The sequence below is a fragment of the Lactuca serriola genome, unplaced genomic scaffold, assembly GCF_051521515.1.
Source record: "Lactuca serriola cultivar US96UC23 unplaced genomic scaffold, Lser_US96UC23_V15 Lser_V15_Un005, whole genome shotgun sequence".
Classification (NCBI taxonomy): Eukaryota; Viridiplantae; Streptophyta; class Magnoliopsida; order Asterales; family Asteraceae; genus Lactuca; species Lactuca serriola.
Genome location: NW_027629675.1, coordinates 114976 through 137970, shown reverse-complemented (window position 1 = coordinate 137970; position 22995 = coordinate 114976).

Here is a 22995-nt window from a genome sequence, read left to right as displayed (position 1 = left end):
AAATTGTGAAAAGAAGACTCTTGTATCAATAAATGTGTAATTGTGATGTAGTGAGTGTTATACTTACATAGATAGAAACTATTCAAGCCAGCCTGTGTCGTTCATTGGTCTGTGTGGTTGCTTTCCCTGTTGGCATGGTGCCTGTGGTACTGTTAATCATCGTCGACCTGACACTCTGTCACTTACAAGTTTCATCACTCTAAATTGTATGAACACTCAAAAATAACAAAACAAAGATTTATTGATAACAGAGTTCCCAAAAAGGGAAGACTCTTACAATATTTTACATTTTTCCCCTTCTAAGGGAGGAATTACTCACTAGACATTGAACTGAAAATTTTTAGATAGAGAGTGTTTTTTCTTGCACTCGTTCTTGCGATCTCCCTAAAACAAAACATAACTCTCAATTTATAGATACATTGAGAGGGTCTGATCCTTGCCTAATATGTCAGGCATGACGTTTTTATCCACTAAAGATTACATTATTGTGGACAGCTAGAAAGCTTCTAATAATGAAGAAGGGCATTATTATTTCGAGTGGCTGGGGCCATTTGACACGTGAAGCATCTTTCTTTAAGATGATGATGATTTGTCATCTTCAGAGGGGGGTCCCTCCATTGTCTCCGAATCTTTGCTTTCGCAAAAGTGACAAAGATGTTCTTCAAAAAGTTGTTCTGCATGTCGGCAGAAGTGTTGGCGTGTAGCATTGGATACTTCCATGCTATTGTTCATGAATTTTTCGCCAAACTTGGAGGCTTGACGAAGATCTTCTTGGCTGGTGTTGTTGTAACTCCAGCTTGTAATTATACAATGCGAGTCGGTATAATTAATCTTCTTTTTTGAACCAGAGATAATCTCGATGATTTTTTCTGATATTCTTCTTAAACCATTGATGCGATTGGGATGAAGAATCTCTGTAAAAGGTAGATCTTTGTCTTCCATTGGTTGAGATTGTTCAATATCTCTATTGGTTTTAGAAAGACCAATTTCCAGAAAGTGGTATGGAGAAAGAGTTGATTCTTGAATCCATTCTGGGAGTGAAGAGATGCATCTGATGTAGATCGGATTATCTTTTGCTTTAAGTACTTTCTTTCGAAAGTTTTTAATGGATTCTACCATGTTGCTTGGGAAGAAAATGAGTTCTTGAAGGTTGCAACTTGGGTAGATATTGTCGATTAGTCCAGCTTGAAAGGCTTGGTAGACTAATTTTGCATCTGATCCTTCGAGGAAGTTGAACAGACTTTTTGTTTTCTTGTCCGTAGTGAAAAACTTTTCATGAACAAGGTCTTCTGGGCATGCAGCTCTTGCTTTCTTCCAGATTGTTCTGAAGTCTTCGAAAGAGATTTCAGGATAGTTAACCATTTGTTGAGCGTTATTTGGAACGTCAAACCTTTGGTCTCTGTGAGCTTCTTTGACTTTATGAATTTTTGGTCGAAGAAGTGGTTGGTTAGTCTTGCTTGTATCGTCTTGATAAGTGGCAAGGCTTAATCTTGCAGATGCTTCATTTCTGAATTTTTTGCAAGTAACTTTATCAACTTTACAGAATGTTTCTGTAATTCCCCAGTCAGTATGAACACCGGCATGAGGTCCTTTGTAGATTACATAAAATCTTTCAGCTTCTTTGTTAAGAGCTTTTTTGTAATCTGGTGTAAACTCCTGCACAGATTTGTTAATGGGTGACAAGGTTGTCATTTTACTGATTCCTTCAGTACAAGGATTGGTATCAACCAACAAGCTAGTTTTTCCATCAGGAAGAGGAGTAGCTGTCTCCTTTATTATGCTTTTTAGCAAAGCATCAGCTTTCAACGGATTTGTTGATTCTTTACCAGGTGCCGTTTGCACTGGAATAGCCTTTGTTTTTGAGCTTTCGCTTTCCGGTACATTGGTGACCGTTGTTACTTGTTCATACAAGTTGATTTTCTGCTCAATTGCAGATAGCTCTATGAGGAGCATTTGTTTCTTCATCCTCAAAGTGTTGAGGTCTTCCATTTTTGTAAACTCAAATTTTGTTTACTTTTTTCTCTAATCTCCCCCTCTCTTTTTTGTAGGTGAAGTTTTTGTGAGGAAATATGTCTTGAGGATCATATCCTTTTATAGGGCTCGAGAGGAGCGAGTGAGATCATGGATGATGTAAGGTATACCTGAAGTCACGGGTGAGGCAGTCTGCCAGTACGTTTTTGTTTCCTGCGAGATGTTCAACAGTGAAAGTATATCGTGAAAACCACTCTTGCCAACGTATTAGCCGGCCTAATTTGTTATCTCCTGCAATCTTAGTTCGGAGGAAATAAGTAAAATTTTTATTATCTGTACGAACCAGGAAATTTACTGGTGTTAAATATACAGAGAATTTTGTAATAACTCTTTTTACAGCGAGTAATTCTTTTTCATTGCTATGGTAGTTTTTCTCAGCTGCTTTGAAACTGCCAGAGGTGTACCTGCAAATTTGTTCTTCGTTTTTGGGGTTTTTAGCTTTTAAAACACCTCCCCAAAATTCATCAGAAGCATCAGTTTCAATAATTAAACTGTCTTCAATGTTTGGAAGATAAAGTTTTGGAAAATTGATTAAAACTTTCTTTATCTTTTTGATGTAGTCTGTATCAGCATTTGACCAATTCCAAATGACATCTTTTTTTAATTTTGCCTGTAAAGGTTTTCTCATGGCTGCAAGTTTTTCAATATATGTTTCAGCATAAGTTAAAACACCAAGAAATCTTTGTAGTTGCTTTTTGTCTTCTAAAACATTTGGAAAGTCATGTAAATGTTCAAGAATATGTTTTTGAGGACAATGGGTACCTTCATTTATTTCTAAACCTAAAAAATTGATTTTTGTTTTGAAAAGATGAGCTTTCTTTTTTGAAAGTATTATACCATATTTTAAAATAGTTCTGAGAACCTGTGTGACATGAACATAGTGTTCTTGTTCATTTTTGCTGAAGATCATGATGTCATCAACGTATACAGTGCAGAAACCTTCAAGGCCTCGAAGAGCATTCTGCATGTGTCTTTGAAAAATACTAGGAGCTTGTTTAAGCCCAAAGGGTAGTACTTTCCATTGAAAGAGTCCATCAGGACATGTGAAGGCAGTGAGAAGCTGCGATTCTTCATCAAGTAGAACTTGCCAGAAACCTGACTTGCAGTCGAAACTTGAATAAATGTTTTTTCCTCGTAGAAGAGTCAAGAGTTCGTGCATATTGGGGAGATTATGTGAGTCTCCAATAGTTGCATCATTGATTGCTTTGTAGTTAACAACCATTCGCTTCTTTCCTCTTCTTTTCTCTGCTTCTTTATTGACAAGAAAGGCAGGAGACATATGAGGGGATTTTGATTCTATAATTAGTCTCATATCAAGTAATTCTTTGATTTGTTTGGAAAATTCTTCTCTATCTTGTAGAGAGTAAACCATAGGTTTTTCTCTAATAACCGTTTTGGGATCAATAAGCTTGATTGAAGCTTTCATCCATCCTTTGGTTTTATTTGGATCAATAGGATTTTCAGAACAAACTTTTTCAAGAAGATCTTCAATCTGTTTGAACCTGGTAGTTTGAATAGAAATAATCCTTTCTTTATTAATCTCTTCATGAGTTATATTAGTACCTGGAATTTGTTTTTCTTTAGAACCTTTTTCTTGAGTTTCAAGAAAACCTGGTTTTCCTTTGCTATAGGCCTCTGTAACCTTTTTTATAATTACCATATCATTATTAAGATGAAAGGCAATTCTATCTATCCATTGTATGAATGGTCCATAGACTTGACAGAAGTTGTTACCAATTATGATATCAATTCCTGAATTTTGTTGGTAAATAGTGGGAACATTGAAATGTTCTCCTGAAAGTTCGAGATTAATATTTCTACAAACTTTATTAATTTTTATGGTTTCACCATTTGCAATAGTGGCACTAATTTCTTTGGGAGCGTTTTCCCAGAGTTCATCCGGAATGATGAATTTGCTTGCAAGACATAAAGATGCACCTGTGTCTACAAAACAATGTACTCTAAATTTTTTATATCCTTTAAAGTTAAGGAAGGCAGAAACATAAATAGAGTTTGGATTAGTAAGATTCATGATAAGGGAATCATCAATCTTCTGGAGGTTTACGCAAAAATGGTTAATCTCCTCCTCCCTGAAAAGCGAGGTATGTATGGGACTAGTCTGAGTCATCCGTTGTTGATTCGTATTCTTCAGTGTCTGATGAAGATTCTGTTTCAACATGATATATAAAAACATGTTGCGTACCATCATACTCTTCTTCAAGAGCTTCATAGCCTCCATTGTTAGCGGTTTGTAAAACCTTGACTTTGTCAGGGTATTTTTTTCTATTTGGACATTCGTTTGCGTAGTGTCCTTCTTCATTGCAGATCCAACACCTACATTTTTTCTTTCCTTGCGGACAAGAAGTAGTTTTCTTAGGTGTTTCTTTTGATGGTTTCTTGAAGTATTTTCCTGGTGAAAATTTTCTTCTTTTCTTTTTCCAAAAAGATTTGTATTTCTTTTTGTTTTTATGCTTTTTCTTAGTATAATTTTTCTTTCCAATATCAAAGTTTTTGAAATCAGAGAGAATGCTACAACAATCTTTGCTTATAGTTTTAAGCTTTTGTTGTTTATATCTGTCTTGACAGATTCTATCAATTTCTTCTTTTGCAATTTTTGTTGCGTAAGAAAGACTGGTTTGCTGGATTTCTCCAGTAGCTTCTTTTTTCCATCTGTCTGTACAGGTTTCTCCAATAATTGGAATTTTCATGAGATAAGCAGATATCCATTGCGCATATTCACTTCTCTGTGGAATATCATACAAATATGATTCATACATACATGTGTATTTGTCGAGAAGACTAATATCATGTAATTGGAGTTTAGTCATTGAAACTCTTGCTATGTCAACCTTCTTATTAATGGTGAAGTCTTTATTAGAAATATAATCAAGACCTAAGAAAGTAGTGTATATGACATTTATGAGATTATCAAAAAGATCTGAGCCATGTAGTTCTTCATTCCAATTATTGTTTCTTAGGAATTTCTGCACGATTCCATCAGTTTTGTGTTCTAAAAGTAGTAGAACATTTTTTGCTTTTTCAAATTCATCTGGATTTGTTTGTAAGATTAGTGAAATCTCAGTAACCCATTTTTCTACAACTCTTTCTCTGAGTTTTAAATCTTGGATACAATCAATATTGAGTACATTGATCGTATTGGGTCCTTGGCCACTATTTGGAATTCCATTGTGGACAGGCATTTTGAACTCGTATTTCTTTTTATTGCCTCTTCTTGTGGCTGTATAAGAAGATTCTGCTTCATCATCTTCCATATCTGAATATTCGAACTTAACAGTCTTTGTATTTGTTTTAAAATTATCTTCTTGTTCTGATTCAGTATCGGGTTCATTTATTTTAGTCATTCTAAAATATTGATCAAAAAGTTTGGGTTCTTTTTGATACAATTCTTCACATTCTTCAGTTTCTAAAGATAAAAGCTGAATAAGCTTTTGGTCAGTTTTATCATAATCTTCATATTGAAGGTTAAAGAAATATTTCTCGAGACGTTCAGAGATTGTTTCTTTCATTTTTATTCTTTCTTGAAAATGTTAATTTTCTGGGAATCTTTTGAGCTTCCTAAGTCAGGGTTTCCAACACTAGGATTGGGAGGTGAGTATTTCTTAAGACCTGAATATTTTCCAGGCTTGGTTTTTTGTTCTATGATGGAGATATTCTTGATGTGCTCAAGTATGTCTTTATTACATGGGCAAGAGTCAATCTTTTCAGATAACTCTTTAGTAATGTCTGCAATAATTTTTGCAGATGCTACTTCCAACTGGGTAATGGTTACGTATTTATTGAATGTTAAGTCCATGTTTATAATCAGCCCATCAATTTTTTCATTAAGGAGATTGATTGATCTATTTATCTCGGGTATCGAGGTGATTGATTTATTGAGCTCGGGTATCGAGGTCATCCTATTAGTTGTTTTAACTGATCATGTATATTAGTGATCTTAATGTTGGTTTCCTTAAGAGTGCCCTCAATATTTGCCTTTTTGGCGACTTCTTCAACAAATTGGTTGTTTTTTAAAGAGTTTTCTAAAAGAATTGAATGTTTGTCAATAGACTGGGTTAACTTGATAGTTAATTTATTTTGTCTTTCAATAACTTCGAAGAATTTTTCAAAATCTTTTTTATCAAGATTGTTTTTAACCATAAAGGCTAAATCGTTTTTAAATTGGTTAAAAGGTATTTTATTTTTTTGAAATATCTGTAGAAATATCTCTTGAAATACCAAGATAATGGCTTATTTTTGAAGTTTTTAAAAGACATCTTGCAATGATTTGGTTGAGATTATTGCAATGATTTACGATTGTTTGAACACCAGCTTTACCAGAAGTAGAGAAAACGTATTCTTTCTTTTCAGTATTATCGTCAAGAGTTTTAATTTTGACTGTTTTACCTTTTTTATAGAAATGAGGAAAATCAATTTTATTATTCATTTATAATGTCAGTGATTTGTTTGATATTCTGGCGTAGACTATCAATTTTTAAAGACATGTTTCTTATTAGGTTATTATCTTTTCTCTCCGAGCTTTCTCCTATGTGGAGTGAATCCATAGAAATTCTTGGTCTAAGAGTTTCTCCTAGAGCTTTTTTATTTCTAGCTATATTTAAAACCCAAGAGTTTTCTTGAGGATTTATGTCGCAGAATTGTTTATCTTTGACATGGCCTATTTCTGAAAAGACATCATCAAGTTCGATGTACTCGTCTTTCTTATAGTCTATGCTATGGTGACTGTTGGTCAGGGCATATCCTATGAGATATGTTATGGTGAAAGGTTTATCACCTGGACTCATTAGGTCACTTCTTTCAAAGTGATGTATAAAAGATAAGGTTTTATCTATATTTGCAGATTTTAAATCCAGAGCAAACTTTGGATAGACTGAAAACATAAACTTTTGGTAAGCAAGGTTTCCCTTTGCAGCACCTAAGATGCAGTCCTGTCTGTCAGTAATTCTGTTGTCAATTAAGGCCATTTTTATGGGAGAATTTATTCCTGCTTGGAATTGGGATTTTAACAAAATTTTTACAGCTCCGATATGGACCATTCTAATTTTTGATCTAATCTCAACTGGAATACTTTTTAAGTTATTATGTATTTGCTCCTTAGTTAAAAGGGGTAGAAAGACAGCTCCTATTGTATCTTTTATGTCTACGGACATTTCTTTAGTACTAACAAAGTAGAAAATTTCATTTTTCCTTTTAAGGGGATTTAGAATACTAAGTTTAGAAGGAACATTTTTGAAAATGTTTTCTTTCTTTATTTTTAAATCAATTTTCTTAACTCTAGAGAGAAGGTCTTGTTTTATTAAAAGATTTGCATGAAAGCCGTCTTCATCTTCAACATAAGTTAAGATTTGTTTTTCTTCTGAATTATTTTCTTCAGTGTTGTTGAAAATTTCATTATTCATTTTAAGAAAAGCTAACAGGTTAAAATAAACTTTCTGAGTTTTGAAACTAATTTTTTATTTCTATCAAGATGTTCTTGATGTACTTTTTGCTTATGCAGGAGATACATACGTATATTAACCAAGTTTGGTATATATTCGTGAGTATGTTTATTTTGTGCTTGTAGAATTCTGAAATCTATATGCACCAAGTCTTTTTTATTATTGAAAAGTATTTCTTTATGTTGAGAGATTTCAATCTCTTTATTATGAATATGTTCAAACTTTACTCTGTAAAGTGTTTTATTATAATGTAATGCCATATTTATCAAGGCTCTGATACCAGTGTATTTGTAATAAAACACTTTACAGAGTAAAGTTTGAACATATTCATAATAAAGAGATTGAAATCTCTCAACATAAAGAAATACTTTTCAATAATAAAAAAGACTTGGTGCATATAGATTTCAGAATTCTACAAGCACAAAATAAACATACTCACGAATATATACCAAACTTGGTTAATATACGTATGTATCTCCTGCATAAGCAAAAAGTACATCAAGAACATCTTGATAGAAATAAAAAATTAGTTTCAAAACTCAGAAAGTTTATTTTAACCTGTTAGCTTTTCTTAAAATGAATAATGAAATTTTCAACAACACTGAAGAAAATAATTCAGAAGAAAAACAAATCTTAACTTATGTTGAAGATGAAGACGGCTTTCATGCAAATCTTTTAATAAAACAAGACCTTCTCTCTAGAGTTAAGAAAATTGATTTAAAAATAAAGAAAGAAAACATTTTCAAAAATGTTCCTTCTAAACTTAGTATTCTAAATCCCCTTAAAAGGAAAAATGAAATTTTCTACTTTGTTAGTACTAAAGAAATGTCCGTAGACATAAAAGATACAATAGGAGCTGTCTTTCTACCCCTTTTAACTAAGGAGCAAATACATAATAACTTAAAAAGTATTCCAGTTGAGATTAGATCAAAAATTAGAATGGTCCATATCGGAGCTGTAAAAATTTTGTTAAAATCCCAATTCCAAGCAGGAATAAATTCTCCCATAAAAATGGCCTTAATTGACAACAGAATTACTGACAGACAGGACTGCATCTTAGGTGCTGCAAAGGGAAACCTTGCTTACCAAAAGTTTATGTTTTCAGTCTATCCAAAGTTTGCTCTGGATTTAAAATCTGCAAATATAGATAAAACCTTATCTTTTATACATCACTTTGAAAGAAGTGACCTAATGAGTCCAGGTGATAAACCTTTCACCATAACATATCTCATAGGATATGCCCTGACCAACAGTCACCATAGCATAGACTATAAGAAAGACGAGTACATCGAACTTGATGATGTCTTTTCAGAAATAGGCCATGTCAAAGATAAACAATTCTGCGACATAAATCCTCAAGAAAACTCTTGGGTTTTAAATATAGCTAGAAATAAAAAAGCTCTAGGAGAAACTCTTAGACCAAGAATTTCTATGGATTCACTCCACATAGGAGAAAGCTCGGAGAGAAAAGATAATAACCTAATAAGAAACATGTCTTTAAAAATTGATAGTCTACGCCAGAATATCAAACAAATCACTGACATTATAAATGAATAATAAAATTGATTTTCCTCATTTCTATAAAAAAGGTAAAACAGTCAAAATTAAAACTCTTGACGATAATACTGAAAAGAAAGAATACGTTTTCTCTACTTCTGGTAAAGCTGGTGTTCAAACAATCGTAAATCATTGCAATAATCTCAACCAAATCATTGCAAGATGTCTTTTAAAAACTTCAAAAATAAGCCATTATCTTGGTATTTCAAGAGATATTTCTACAGATATTTCAAAAAATAAAATACCTTTTAACCAATTTAAAAACGATTTAGCCTTTATGGTTAAAAACAATCTTGATAAAAAAGATTTTGAAAAATTCTTCGAAGTTATTGAAAGACAAAATAAATTAACTATCAAGTTAACCCAGTCTATTGACAAACATTCAATTCTTTTAGAAAACTCTTTAAAAAACAACCAATTTGTTGAAGAAGTCGCCAAAAAGGCAAATATTGAGGGCACTCTTAAGGAAACCAACATTAAGATCACTAATATACATGATCAGTTAAAACAACTAATAGGATGACCTCGATACCCGAGCTCAATAAATCAATCACCTCGATACCCGAGATAAATAGATCAATCAATCTCCTTAATGAAAAAATTGATGGGCTGATTATAAACATGGACTTAACATTCAATAAATACGTAACCATTACCCAGTTGGAAGTAGCATCTGCAAAAATTATTGCAGACATTACTAAAGAGTTATCTGAAAAGATTGACTCTTGCCCATGTAATAAAGACATACTTGAGCACATCAAGAATATCTCCATCATAGAACAAAAAACCAAGCCTGGAAAATATTCAGGTCTTAAGAAATACTCACCTCCCAATCCTAGTGTTGGAAACCCTGACTTAGGAAGCTCAAAAGATTCCCAGAAAATTAACATTTTCAAGAAAGAATAAAAATGAAAGAAACAATCTCTGAACGTCTCGAGAAATATTTCTTTAACCTTCAATATGAAGATTATGATAAAACTGACCAAAAGCTTATTCAGCTTTTATCTTTAGAAACTGAAGAATGTGAAGAATTGTATCAAAAAGAACCCAAACTTTTTGATCAATATTTTAGAATGACTAAAATAAATGAACCCGATACTGAATCAGAACAAGAAGATAATTTTAAAACAAATACAAAGACTGTTAAGTTCGAATATTCAGATATGGAAGATGATGAAGCAGAATCTTCTTATACAGCCACAAGAAGAGGCAATAAAAAGAAATACGAGTTCAAAATGCCTGTCCACAATGGAATTCCAAATAGTGGCCAAGGACCCAATACGATCAATGTACTCAATATTGATTGTATCCAAGATTTAAAACTCAGAGAAAGAGTTGTAGAAAAATGGGTTACTGAGATTTCACTAATCTTACAAACAAATCCAGATGAATTTGAAAAAGCAAAAAATGTTCTACTACTTTTAGAACACAAAACTGATGGAATCGTGCAGAAATTCCTAAGAAACAATAATTGGAATGAAGAACTACATGGCTCAGATCTTTTTGATAATCTCATAAATGTCATATACACTACTTTCTTAGGTCTTGATTATATTTCTAATAAAAACTTCACCATTAATAAGAAGGTTGACATAGCAAGAGTTTCAATGACTAAACTCCAATTACATGATATTAGTCTTCTCGACAAATACACATGTATGTATGAATCATATTTGTATGATATTCCACAGAGAAGTGAATATGCGCAATGGATATCTGCTTATCTCATGAAAATTCCAATTATTGGAGAAACCTGTACAGACAGATGGAAAAAAGAAGCTACTGGAGAAATCCAGCAAACCAGTCTTTCTTACGCAACAAAAATTGCAAAAGAAGAAATTGATAGAATCTGTCAAGACAGATATAAACAACAAAAGCTTAAAACTATAAGCAAAGATTGTTGTAGCATTCTCTCTGATTTCAAAAACTTTGATATTGGAAAGAAAAATTATACTAAGAAAAAGCATAAAAACAAAAAGAAATACAAATCTTTTTGGAAAAAGAAAAGAAGAAAATTTTCACCAGGAAAATACTTCAAGAAACCATCAAAAGAAACACCTAAGAAAACTACTTCTTGTCCGCAAGGAAAGAAAAAATGTAGGTGTTGGATCTGCAATGAAGAAGGACACTACGCAAACGAATGTCCAAATAGAAAAAAATACCCTGACAAAGTCAAGGTTTTACAAACCGCTAACAATGGAGGCTATGAAGCTCTTGAAGAAGAGTATGATGGTACGCAACATGTTTTTATATATCATGTTGAAACAGAATCTTCATCAGACACTGAAGAATACGAATCAACAACGGATGACTCAGACTAGTCCCATACATACCTCGCTTTTCAGGGAGGAGGAGATTAACCATTTTTGCGTAAACCTCCAGAAGATTGATGATTCCCTTATCATGAATCTTACTAATCCAAACTCTATTTATGTTTCTGCCTTCCTTAACTTTAAAGGATATAAAAAATTTAGAGTACATTGTTTTGTAGACACAGGTGCATCTTTATGTCTTGCAAGCAAATTCATCATTCCGGATGAACTCTGGGAAAACGCTCCCAAAGAAATTAGTGCCACTATTGCAAATGGTGAAACCATAAAAATTAATAAAGTTTGTAGAAATATTAATCTCGAACTTTCAGGAGAACATTTCAATGTTCCCACTATTTACCAACAAAATTCAGGAATTGATATCATAATTGGTAACAACTTCTGTCAAGTCTATGGACCATTCATACAATGGATAGATAGAATTGCCTTTCATCTTAATAATGATATGGTAATTATAAAAAAGGTTACAGAGGCCTATAGCAAAGGAAAACCAGGTTTTCTTGAAACTCAAGAAAAAGGTTCTAAAGAAAAACAAATTCCAGGTACTAATATAACTCATGAAGAGATTAATAAAGAAAGGATTATTTCTATTCAAACTACCAGGTTCAAACAGATTGAAGATCTTCTTGAAAAAGTTTGTTCTGAAAATCCTATTGATCCAAATAAAACCAAAGGATGGATGAAAGCTTCAATCAAGCTTATTGATCCCAAAACGGTTATTAGAGAAAAACCTATGGTTTACTCTCTACAAGATAGAGAAGAATTTTCCAAACAAATCAAAGAATTACTTGATATGAGACTAATTATAGAATCAAAATCCCCTCATATGTCTCCTGCCTTTCTTGTCAATAAAGAAGCAGAGAAAAGAAGAGGAAAGAAGCGAATGGTTGTTAACTACAAAGCAATCAATGATGCAACTATTGGAGACTCACATAATCTCCCCAATATGCACGAACTCTTGACTCTTCTACGAGGAAAAAACATTTATTCAAGTTTCGACTGCAAGTCAGGTTTCTGGCAAGTTCTACTTGATGAAGAATCGCAGCTTCTCACTGCCTTCACATGTCCTGATGGACTCTTTCAATGGAAAGTACTACCCTTTGGGCTTAAACAAGCTCCTAGTATTTTTCAAAGACACATGCAGAATGCTCTTCGAGGCCTTGAAGGTTTCTGCACTGTATACGTTGATGACATCATGATCTTCAGCAAAAATGAACAAGAACACTATGTTCATGTCACACAGGTTCTCAGAACTATTTTAAAATATGGTATAATACTTTCAAAAAAGAAAGCTCATCTTTTCAAAACAAAAATCAATTTTTTAGGTTTAGAAATAAATGAAGGTACCCATTGTCCTCAAAAACATATTCTTGAACATTTACATGACTTTCCAAATGTTTTAGAAGACAAAAAGCAACTACAAAGATTTCTTGGTGTTTTAACTTATGCTGAAACATATATTGAAAAACTTGCAGCCATGAGAAAACCTTTACAGGCAAAATTAAAAAAAGATGTCATTTGGAATTGGTCAAATGCTGATACAGACTACATCAAAAAGATAAAGAAAGTTTTAATCAATTTTCCAAAACTTTATCTTCCAAACATTGAAGACAGTTTAATTATTGAAACTGATGCTTCTGATGAATTTTGGGGAGGTGTTTTAAAAGCTAAAAACCCCAAAAACGAAGAACAAATTTGCAGGTACACCTCTGGCAGTTTCAAAGCAGCTGAGAAAAACTACCATAGCAATGAAAAAGAATTACTCGCTGTAAAAAGAGTTATTACAAAATTCTCTGTATATTTAACACCAGTAAATTTCCTGGTTCGTACAGATAATAAAAATTTTACTTATTTCCTCCGAACTAAGATTGCAGGAGATAACAAATTAGGCCGGCTAATACGTTGGCAAGAGTGGTTTTCACGATATACTTTCACTGTTGAACATCTCGCAGGAAACAAAAACGTACTGGCAGACTGCCTCACCCGTGACTTCAGGTATACCTTACATCATCCATGATCTCACTCGCTCCTCTCGAGCCCTATAAAAGGATATGATCCTCAAGACATATTTCCTCACAAAAACTTCACCTACAAAAAAGAGAGGGGGAGATTAGAGAAAAAAGTAAACAAAATTTGAGTTTACAAAAATGGAAGACCTCAACACTTTGAGGATGAAGAAACAAATGCTCCTCATAGAGCTATCTGCAATTGAGCAGAAAATCAACTTGTATGAACAAGTAACAACGGTCACCAATGTACCGGAAAGCGAAAGCTCAAAAACAAAGGCTATTCCAGTGCAAACGGCACCTGGTAAAGAATCAACAAATCCGTTGAAAGCTGATGCTTTGCTAAAAAGCATAATAAAGGAGACAGCTACTCCTCTTCCTGATGGAAAAACTAGCTTGTTGGTTGATACCAATCCTTGTACTGAAGGAATCAGTAAAATGACAACCTTGTCACCCATTAACAAATCTGTGCAGGAGTTTACACCAGATTACAAAAAAGCTCTTAACAAAGAAGCTGAAAGATTTTATGTAATCTACAAAGGACCTCATGCCGGTGTTCATACTGACTGGGGAATTACAGAAACATTCTGTAAAGTTGATAAAGTTACTTGCAAAAAATTCAGAAATGAAGCATCTGCAAGATTAAGCCTTGCCACTTATCAAGACGATACAAGCAAGACTAACCAACCACTTCTTCGACCAAAAATTCATAAAGTCAAAGAAGCTCACAGAGACCAAAGGTTTGACGTTCCAAATAACGCTCAACAAATGGTTAACTATCCTGAAATCTCTTTCGAAGACTTCAGAACAATCTGGAAGAAAGCAAGAGCTGCATGCCCAGAAGACCTTGTTCATGAAAAGTTTTTCACTACGGACAAGAAAACAAAAAGTCTGTTCAACTTCCTCGAAGGATCAGATGCAAAATTAGTCTACCAAGCCTTTCAAGCTGGACTAATCGACAATATCTACCCAAGTTGCAACCTTCAAGAACTCATTTTCTTCCCAAGCAACATGGTAGAATCCATTAAAAACTTTCGAAAGAAAGTACTTAAAGCAAAAGATAATCCGATCTACATCAGATGCATCTCTTCACTCCCAGAATGGATTCAAGAATCAACTCTTTCTCCATACCACTTTCTGGAAATTGGTCTTTCTAAAACCAATAGAGATATTGAACAATCTCAACCAATGGAAGACAAAGATCTACCTTTTACAGAGATTCTTCATCCCAATCGCATCAATGGTTTAAGAAGAATATCAGAAAAAATCATCGAGATTATCTCTGGTTCAAAAAAGAAGATTAATTATACCGACTCGCATTGTATAATTACAAGCTGGAGTTACAACAACACCAGCCAAGAAGATCTTCGTCAAGCCTCCAAGTTTGGCGAAAAATTCATGAACAATAGCATGGAAGTATCCAATGCTACACGCCAACACTTCTGCCGACATGCAGAACAACTTTTTGAAGAACATCTTTGTCACTTTTGCGAAAGCAAAGATTCGGAGACAATGGAGGGACCCCCCTCTGAAGATGACAAATCATCATCATCTTAAAGAAAGATGCTTCACGTGTCAAATGGCCCCAGCCACTCGAAATAATAATGCCCTTCTTCATTATTAGAAGCTTTCTAGCTGTCCACAATAATGTAATCTTTAGTGGATAAAAACGTCATGCCTGACATATTAGGCAAGGATCAGACCCTCTCAATGTATCTATAAATTGAGAGTTATGTTTTGTTTTAGGGGGATCGCAAGAACGAGTGCAAGAAAAAACACTCTCTATCTAAAAATTTTCAGTTCAATGTCTAGTGAGTAATTCCTCCCTTAGAAGGGGAAAAATGTAAAATATTGTAAGAGTCTTCCCTTTTTGGGAACTCTGTTATCAATAAATCTTTGTTTTGTTATTTTTGAGTGTTCATACAATTTAGAGTGATGAAACTTGTAAGTGACAGAGTGTCAGGTCGACGATGATTAACAGTACCACAGGCACCATGCCAACAGGGAAAGCAACCACACAGACCAATGAACGACACAGGCTGGCTTGAATAGTTTCTATCTATGTAAGTATAACACTCACTACATCACAATTACACATTTATTGATACAAGAGTCTTCTTTTCACAATTTTTATATTTATTCCCTTCTTTGTTAAAACATAAATTCCGTACACATCCACACACCCAAACTACATGGCTCAGATCTTTTTGATAATCTCATAAATGTCATATACACTACTTTCTTAGGTCTTGATTATATTTCTAATAAAGACTTCACCATTAATAAGAAGGTTGACATAGCAAGAGTTTCAATGACTAAACTCCAATTACATGATATTAGTCTTCTCGACAAATACACATGTATGTATGAATCATATTTGTATGATATTCCACAGAGAAGTGAATATGCACCAAGTCTTTTTTATTATTGAAAAGTATTTCTTTATGTTGAGAGATTTCAATCTCTTTATTATGAATATGTTCAAACTTTACTCTGTAAAGTGTTTTATTATAATGTAATGCCATATTTATCAAGGCTCTGATACCAGTTTGGGTGTGTGGATGTGTACGGAATTTATGTTTTAACAAAGAAGGGAATAAATATAAAAATTGTGAAAAGAAGACTCTTGTATCAATAAATGTGTAATTGTGATGTAGTGAGTGTTATACTTACATAGATAGAAACTATTCAAGCCAGCCTGTGTCGTTCATTGGTCTGTGTGGTTGCTTTCCCTGTTGGCATGGTGCCTGTGGTACTGTTAATCATCGTCGACCTGACACTCTGTCACTTACAAGTTTCATCACTCTAAATTGTATGAACACTCTGGTACCAGTTTGGGTGTGTGGATGTGTACGGAATTTATGTTTTAACAAAGAAGGGAATAAATATAAAAATTGTGAAAAGAAGACTCTTGTATCAATAAATGTGTAATTGTGATGTAGTGAGTGTTATACTTACATAGATAGAAACTATTCAAGCCAGCCTGTGTCGTTCATTGGTCTGTGTGGTTGCTTTCCCTGTTGGCATGGTGCCTGTGGTACTGTTAATCATCGTCGACCTGACACTCTGTCACTTACAAGTTTCATCACTCTAAATTGTATGAACACTCAAAAATAACAAAACAAAGATTTATTGATAACAGAGTTCCCAAAAAGGGAAGACTCTTACAATATTTTACATTTTTCCCCTTCTAAGGGAGGAATTACTCACTAGACATTGAACTGAAAATTTTTAGATAGAGAGTGTTTTTTCTTGCACTCGTTCTTGCCCTCTCCCTAAAACAAAACATAACTCTCAATTTATAGATACATTGAGAGGGTCTGATCCTTGCCTAATATGTCAGGCATGACGTTTTTATCCACTAAAGATTACATTATTGTGGACAGCTAGAAAGCTTCTAATAATGAAGAAGGGCATTATTATTTCGAGTGGCTGGGGCCATTTGACACGTGAAGCATCTTTCTTTAAGATGATGATGATTTGTCATCTTCAGAGGGGGGTCCCTCCATTGTCTCCGAATCTTTGCTTTCGCAAAAGTGACAAAGATGTTCTTCAAAAAGTTGTTCTGCATGTCGGCAGAAGTGTTGGCGTGTAGCATTGGATACTTCCATGCTATTGTTCATGAATTTTTCGCCAAACTTGGAGGCTTGACGAAGATCTTCTTGGCTGGTGTTGTTGTAACTCCAGCTTGTAATTATACAATGCGAGTCGGTATAATTAATCTTCTTTTTTGAACCAGAGATAATCTCGATGATTTTTTCTGATATTCTTCTTAAACCATTGATGCGATTGGGATGAAGAATCTCTGTAAAAGGTAGATCTTTGTCTTCCATTGGTTGAGATTGTTCAATATCTCTATTGGTTTTAGAAAGACCAATTTCCAGAAAGTGGTATGGAGAAAGAGTTGATTCTTGAATCCATTCTGGGAGTGAAGAGATGCATCTGATGTAGATCGGATTATCTTTTGCTTTAAGTACTTTCTTTCGAAAGTTTTTAATGGATTCTACCATGTTGCTTGGGAAGAAAATGAGTTCTTGAAGGTTGCAACTTGGGTAGATATTGTCGATTAGTCCAGCTTGAAAGGCTTGGTAGACTAATTTTGCATCTGATCCTTCGAGGAAGTTGAACAGACTTTTTGTTTTCTTGTCCGTAGTGAAAAACTTTTCATGAACAAGGTCTTCTGGGCATGCAGCTCTTGCTTTCTTCCAGATTGTTCTGAAGTCTTCGAAAGAGATTTCAGGATAGTTAACCATTTGTTGAGCGTTATTTGGAACGTCAAACCTTTGGTCTCTGTGAGCTTCTTTGACTTTATGAATTTTTGGTCGAAGAAGTGGTTGGTTAGTCTTGCTTGTATCGTCTTGATAAGTGGCAAGGCTTAATCTTGCAGATGCTTCATTTCTGAATTTTTTGCAAGTAACTTTATCAACTTTACAGAATGTTTCTGTAATTCCCCAGTCAGTATGAACACCGGCATGAGGTCCTTTGTAGATTACATAAAATCTTTCAGCTTCTTTGTTAAGAGCTTTTTTGTAATCTGGTGTAAACTCCTGCACAGATTTGTTAATGGGTGACAAGGTTGTCATTTTACTGATTCCTTCAGTACAAGGATTGGTATCAACCAACAAGCTAGTTTTTCCATCAGGAAGAGGAGTAGCTGTCTCCTTTATTATGCTTTTTAGCAAAGCATCAGCTTTCAACGGATTTGTTGATTCTTTACCAGGTGCCGTTTGCACTGGAATAGCCTTTGTTTTTGAGCTTTCGCTTTCCGGTACATTGGTGACCGTTGTTACTTGTTCATACAAGTTGATTTTCTGCTCAATTGCAGATAGCTCTATGAGGAGCATTTGTTTCTTCATCCTCAAAGTGTTGAGGTCTTCCATTTTTGTAAACTCAAATTTTGTTTACTTTTTTCTCTAATCTCCCCCTCTCTTTTTTGTAGGTGAAGTTTTTGTGAGGAAATATGTCTTGAGGATCATATCCTTTTATAGGGCTCGAGAGGAGCGAGTGAGATCATGGATGATGTAAGGTATACCTGAAGTCACGGGTGAGGCAGTCTGCCAGTACGTTTTTGTTTCCTGCGAGATGTTCAACAGTGAAAGTATATCGTGAAAACCACTCTTGCCAACGTATTAGCCGGCCTAATTTGTTATCTCCTGCAATCTTAGTTCGGAGGAAATAAGTAAAATTTTTATTATCTGTACGAACCAGGAAATTTACTGGTGTTAAATATACAGAGAATTTTGTAATAACTCTTTTTACAGCGAGTAATTCTTTTTCATTGCTATGGTAGTTTTTCTCAGCTGCTTTGAAACTGCCAGAGGTGTACCTGCAAATTTGTTCTTCGTTTTTGGGGTTTTTAGCTTTTAAAACACCTCCCCAAAATTCATCAGAAGCATCAGTTTCAATAATTAAACTGTCTTCAATGTTTGGAAGATAAAGTTTTGGAAAATTGATTAAAACTTTCTTTATCTTTTTGATGTAGTCTGTATCAGCATTTGACCAATTCCAAATGACATCTTTTTTTAATTTTGCCTGTAAAGGTTTTCTCATGGCTGCAAGTTTTTCAATATATGTTTCAGCATAAGTTAAAACACCAAGAAATCTTTGTAGTTGCTTTTTGTCTTCTAAAACATTTGGAAAGTCATGTAAATGTTCAAGAATATGTTTTTGAGGACAATGGGTACCTTCATTTATTTCTAAACCTAAAAAATTGATTTTTGTTTTGAAAAGATGAGCTTTCTTTTTTGAAAGTATTATACCATATTTTAAAATAGTTCTGAGAACCTGTGTGACATGAACATAGTGTTCTTGTTCATTTTTGCTGAAGATCATGATGTCATCAACGTATACAGTGCAGAAACCTTCAAGGCCTCGAAGAGCATTCTGCATGTGTCTTTGAAAAATACTAGGAGCTTGTTTAAGCCCAAAGGGTAGTACTTTCCATTGAAAGAGTCCATCAGGACATGTGAAGGCAGTGAGAAGCTGCGATTCTTCATCAAGTAGAACTTGCCAGAAACCTGACTTGCAGTCGAAACTTGAATAAATGTTTTTTCCTCGTAGAAGAGTCAAGAGTTCGTGCATATTGGGGAGATTATGTGAGTCTCCAATAGTTGCATCATTGATTGCTTTGTAGTTAACAACCATTCGCTTCTTTCCTCTTCTTTTCTCTGCTTCTTTATTGACAAGAAAGGCAGGAGACATATGAGGGGATTTTGATTCTATAATTAGTCTCATATCAAGTAATTCTTTGATTTGTTTGGAAAATTCTTCTCTATCTTGTAGAGAGTAAACCATAGGTTTTTCTCTAATAACCGTTTTGGGATCAATAAGCTTGATTGAAGCTTTCATCCATCCTTTGGTTTTATTTGGATCAATAGGATTTTCAGAACAAACTTTTTCAAGAAGATCTTCAATCTGTTTGAACCTGGTAGTTTGAATAGAAATAATCCTTTCTTTATTAATCTCTTCATGAGTTATATTAGTACCTGGAATTTGTTTTTCTTTAGAACCTTTTTCTTGAGTTTCAAGAAAACCTGGTTTTCCTTTGCTATAGGCCTCTGTAACCTTTTTTATAATTACCATATCATTATTAAGATGAAAGGCAATTCTATCTATCCATTGTATGAATGGTCCATAGACTTGACAGAAGTTGTTACCAATTATGATATCAATTCCTGAATTTTGTTGGTAAATAGTGGGAACATTGAAATGTTCTCCTGAAAGTTCGAGATTAATATTTCTACAAACTTTATTAATTTTTATGGTTTCACCATTTGCAATAGTGGCACTAATTTCTTTGGGAGCGTTTTCCCAGAGTTCATCCGGAATGATGAATTTGCTTGCAAGACATAAAGATGCACCTGTGTCTACAAAACAATGTACTCTAAATTTTTTATATCCTTTAAAGTTAAGGAAGGCAGAAACATAAATAGAGTTTGGATTAGTAAGATTCATGATAAGGGAATCATCAATCTTCTGGAGGTTTACGCAAAAATGGTTAATCTCCTCCTCCCTGAAAAGCGAGGTATGTATGGGACTAGTCTGAGTCATCCGTTGTTGATTCGTATTCTTCAGTGTCTGATGAAGATTCTGTTTCAACATGATATATAAAAACATGTTGCGTACCATCATACTCTTCTTCAAGAGCTTCATAGCCTCCATTGTTAGCGGTTTGTAAAACCTTGACTTTGTCAGGGTATTTTTTTCTATTTGGACATTCGTTTGCGTAGTGTCCTTCTTCATTGCAGATCCAACACCTACATTTTTTCTTTCCTTGCGGACAAGAAGTAGTTTTCTTAGGTGTTTCTTTTGATGGTTTCTTGAAGTATTTTCCTGGTGAAAATTTTCTTCTTTTCTTTTTCCAAAAAGATTTGTATTTCTTTTTGTTTTTATGCTTTTTCTTAGTATAATTTTTCTTTCCAATATCAAAGTTTTTGAAATCAGAGAGAATGCTACAACAATCTTTGCTTATAGTTTTAAGCTTTTGTTGTTTATATCTGTCTTGACAGATTCTATCAATTTCTTCTTTTGCAATTTTTGTTGCGTAAGAAAGACTGGTTTGCTGGATTTCTCCAGTAGCTTCTTTTTTCCATCTGTCTGTACAGGTTTCTCCAATAATTGGAATTTTCATGAGATAAGCAGATATCCATTGCGCATATTCACTTCTCTGTGGAATATCATACAAATATGATTCATACATACATGTGTATTTGTCGAGAAGACTAATATCATGTAATTGGAGTTTAGTCATTGAAACTCTTGCTATGTCAACCTTCTTATTAATGGTGAAGTCTTTATTAGAAATATAATCAAGACCTAAGAAAGTAGTGTATATGACATTTATGAGATTATCAAAAAGATCTGAGCCATGTAGTTCTTCATTCCAATTATTGTTTCTTAGGAATTTCTGCACGATTCCATCAGTTTTGTGTTCTAAAAGTAGTAGAACATTTTTTGCTTTTTCAAATTCATCTGGATTTGTTTGTAAGATTAGTGAAATCTCAGTAACCCATTTTTCTACAACTCTTTCTCTGAGTTTTAAATCTTGGATACAATCAATATTGAGTACATTGATCGTATTGGGTCCTTGGCCACTATTTGGAATTCCATTGTGGACAGGCATTTTGAACTCGTATTTCTTTTTATTGCCTCTTCTTGTGGCTGTATAAGAAGATTCTGCTTCATCATCTTCCATATCTGAATATTCGAACTTAACAGTCTTTGTATTTGTTTTAAAATTATCTTCTTGTTCTGATTCAGTATCGGGTTCATTTATTTTAGTCATTCTAAAATATTGATCAAAAAGTTTGGGTTCTTTTTGATACAATTCTTCACATTCTTCAGTTTCTAAAGATAAAAGCTGAATAAGCTTTTGGTCAGTTTTATCATAATCTTCATATTGAAGGTTAAAGAAATATTTCTCGAGACGTTCAGAGATTGTTTCTTTCATTTTTATTCTTTCTTGAAAATGTTAATTTTCTGGGAATCTTTTGAGCTTCCTAAGTCAGGGTTTCCAACACTAGGATTGGGAGGTGAGTATTTCTTAAGACCTGAATATTTTCCAGGCTTGGTTTTTTGTTCTATGATGGAGATATTCTTGATGTGCTCAAGTATGTCTTTATTACATGGGCAAGAGTCAATCTTTTCAGATAACTCTTTAGTAATGTCTGCAATAATTTTTGCAGATGCTACTTCCAACTGGGTAATGGTTACGTATTTATTGAATGTTAAGTCCATGTTTATAATCAGCCCATCAATTTTTTCATTAAGGAGATTGATTGATCTATTTATCTCGGGTATCGAGGTGATTGATTTATTGAGCTCGGGTATCGAGGTCATCCTATTAGTTGTTTTAACTGATCATGTATATTAGTGATCTTAATGTTGGTTTCCTTAAGAGTGCCCTCAATATTTGCCTTTTTGGCGACTTCTTCAACAAATTGGTTGTTTTTTAAAGAGTTTTCTAAAAGAATTGAATGTTTGTCAATAGACTGGGTTAACTTGATAGTTAATTTATTTTGTCTTTCAATAACTTCGAAGAATTTTTCAAAATCTTTTTTATCAAGATTGTTTTTAACCATAAAGGCTAAATCGTTTTTAAATTGGTTAAAAGGTATTTTATTTTTTGAAATATCTGTAGAAATATCTCTTGAAATACCAAGATAATGGCTTATTTTTGAAGTTTTTAAAAGACATCTTGCAATGATTTGGTTGAGATTATTGCAATGATTTACGATTGTTTGAACACCAGCTTTACCAGAAGTAGAGAAAACGTATTCTTTCTTTTCAGTATTATCGTCAAGAGTTTTAATTTTGACTGTTTTACCTTTTTTATAGAAATGAGGAAAATCAATTTTATTATTCATTTATAATGTCAGTGATTTGTTTGATATTCTGGCGTAGACTATCAATTTTTAAAGACATGTTTCTTATTAGGTTATTATCTTTTCTCTCCGAGCTTTCTCCTATGTGGAGTGAATCCATAGAAATTCTTGGTCTAAGAGTTTCTCCTAGAGCTTTTTTATTTCTAGCTATATTTAAAACCCAAGAGTTTTCTTGAGGATTTATGTCGCAGAATTGTTTATCTTTGACATGGCCTATTTCTGAAAAGACATC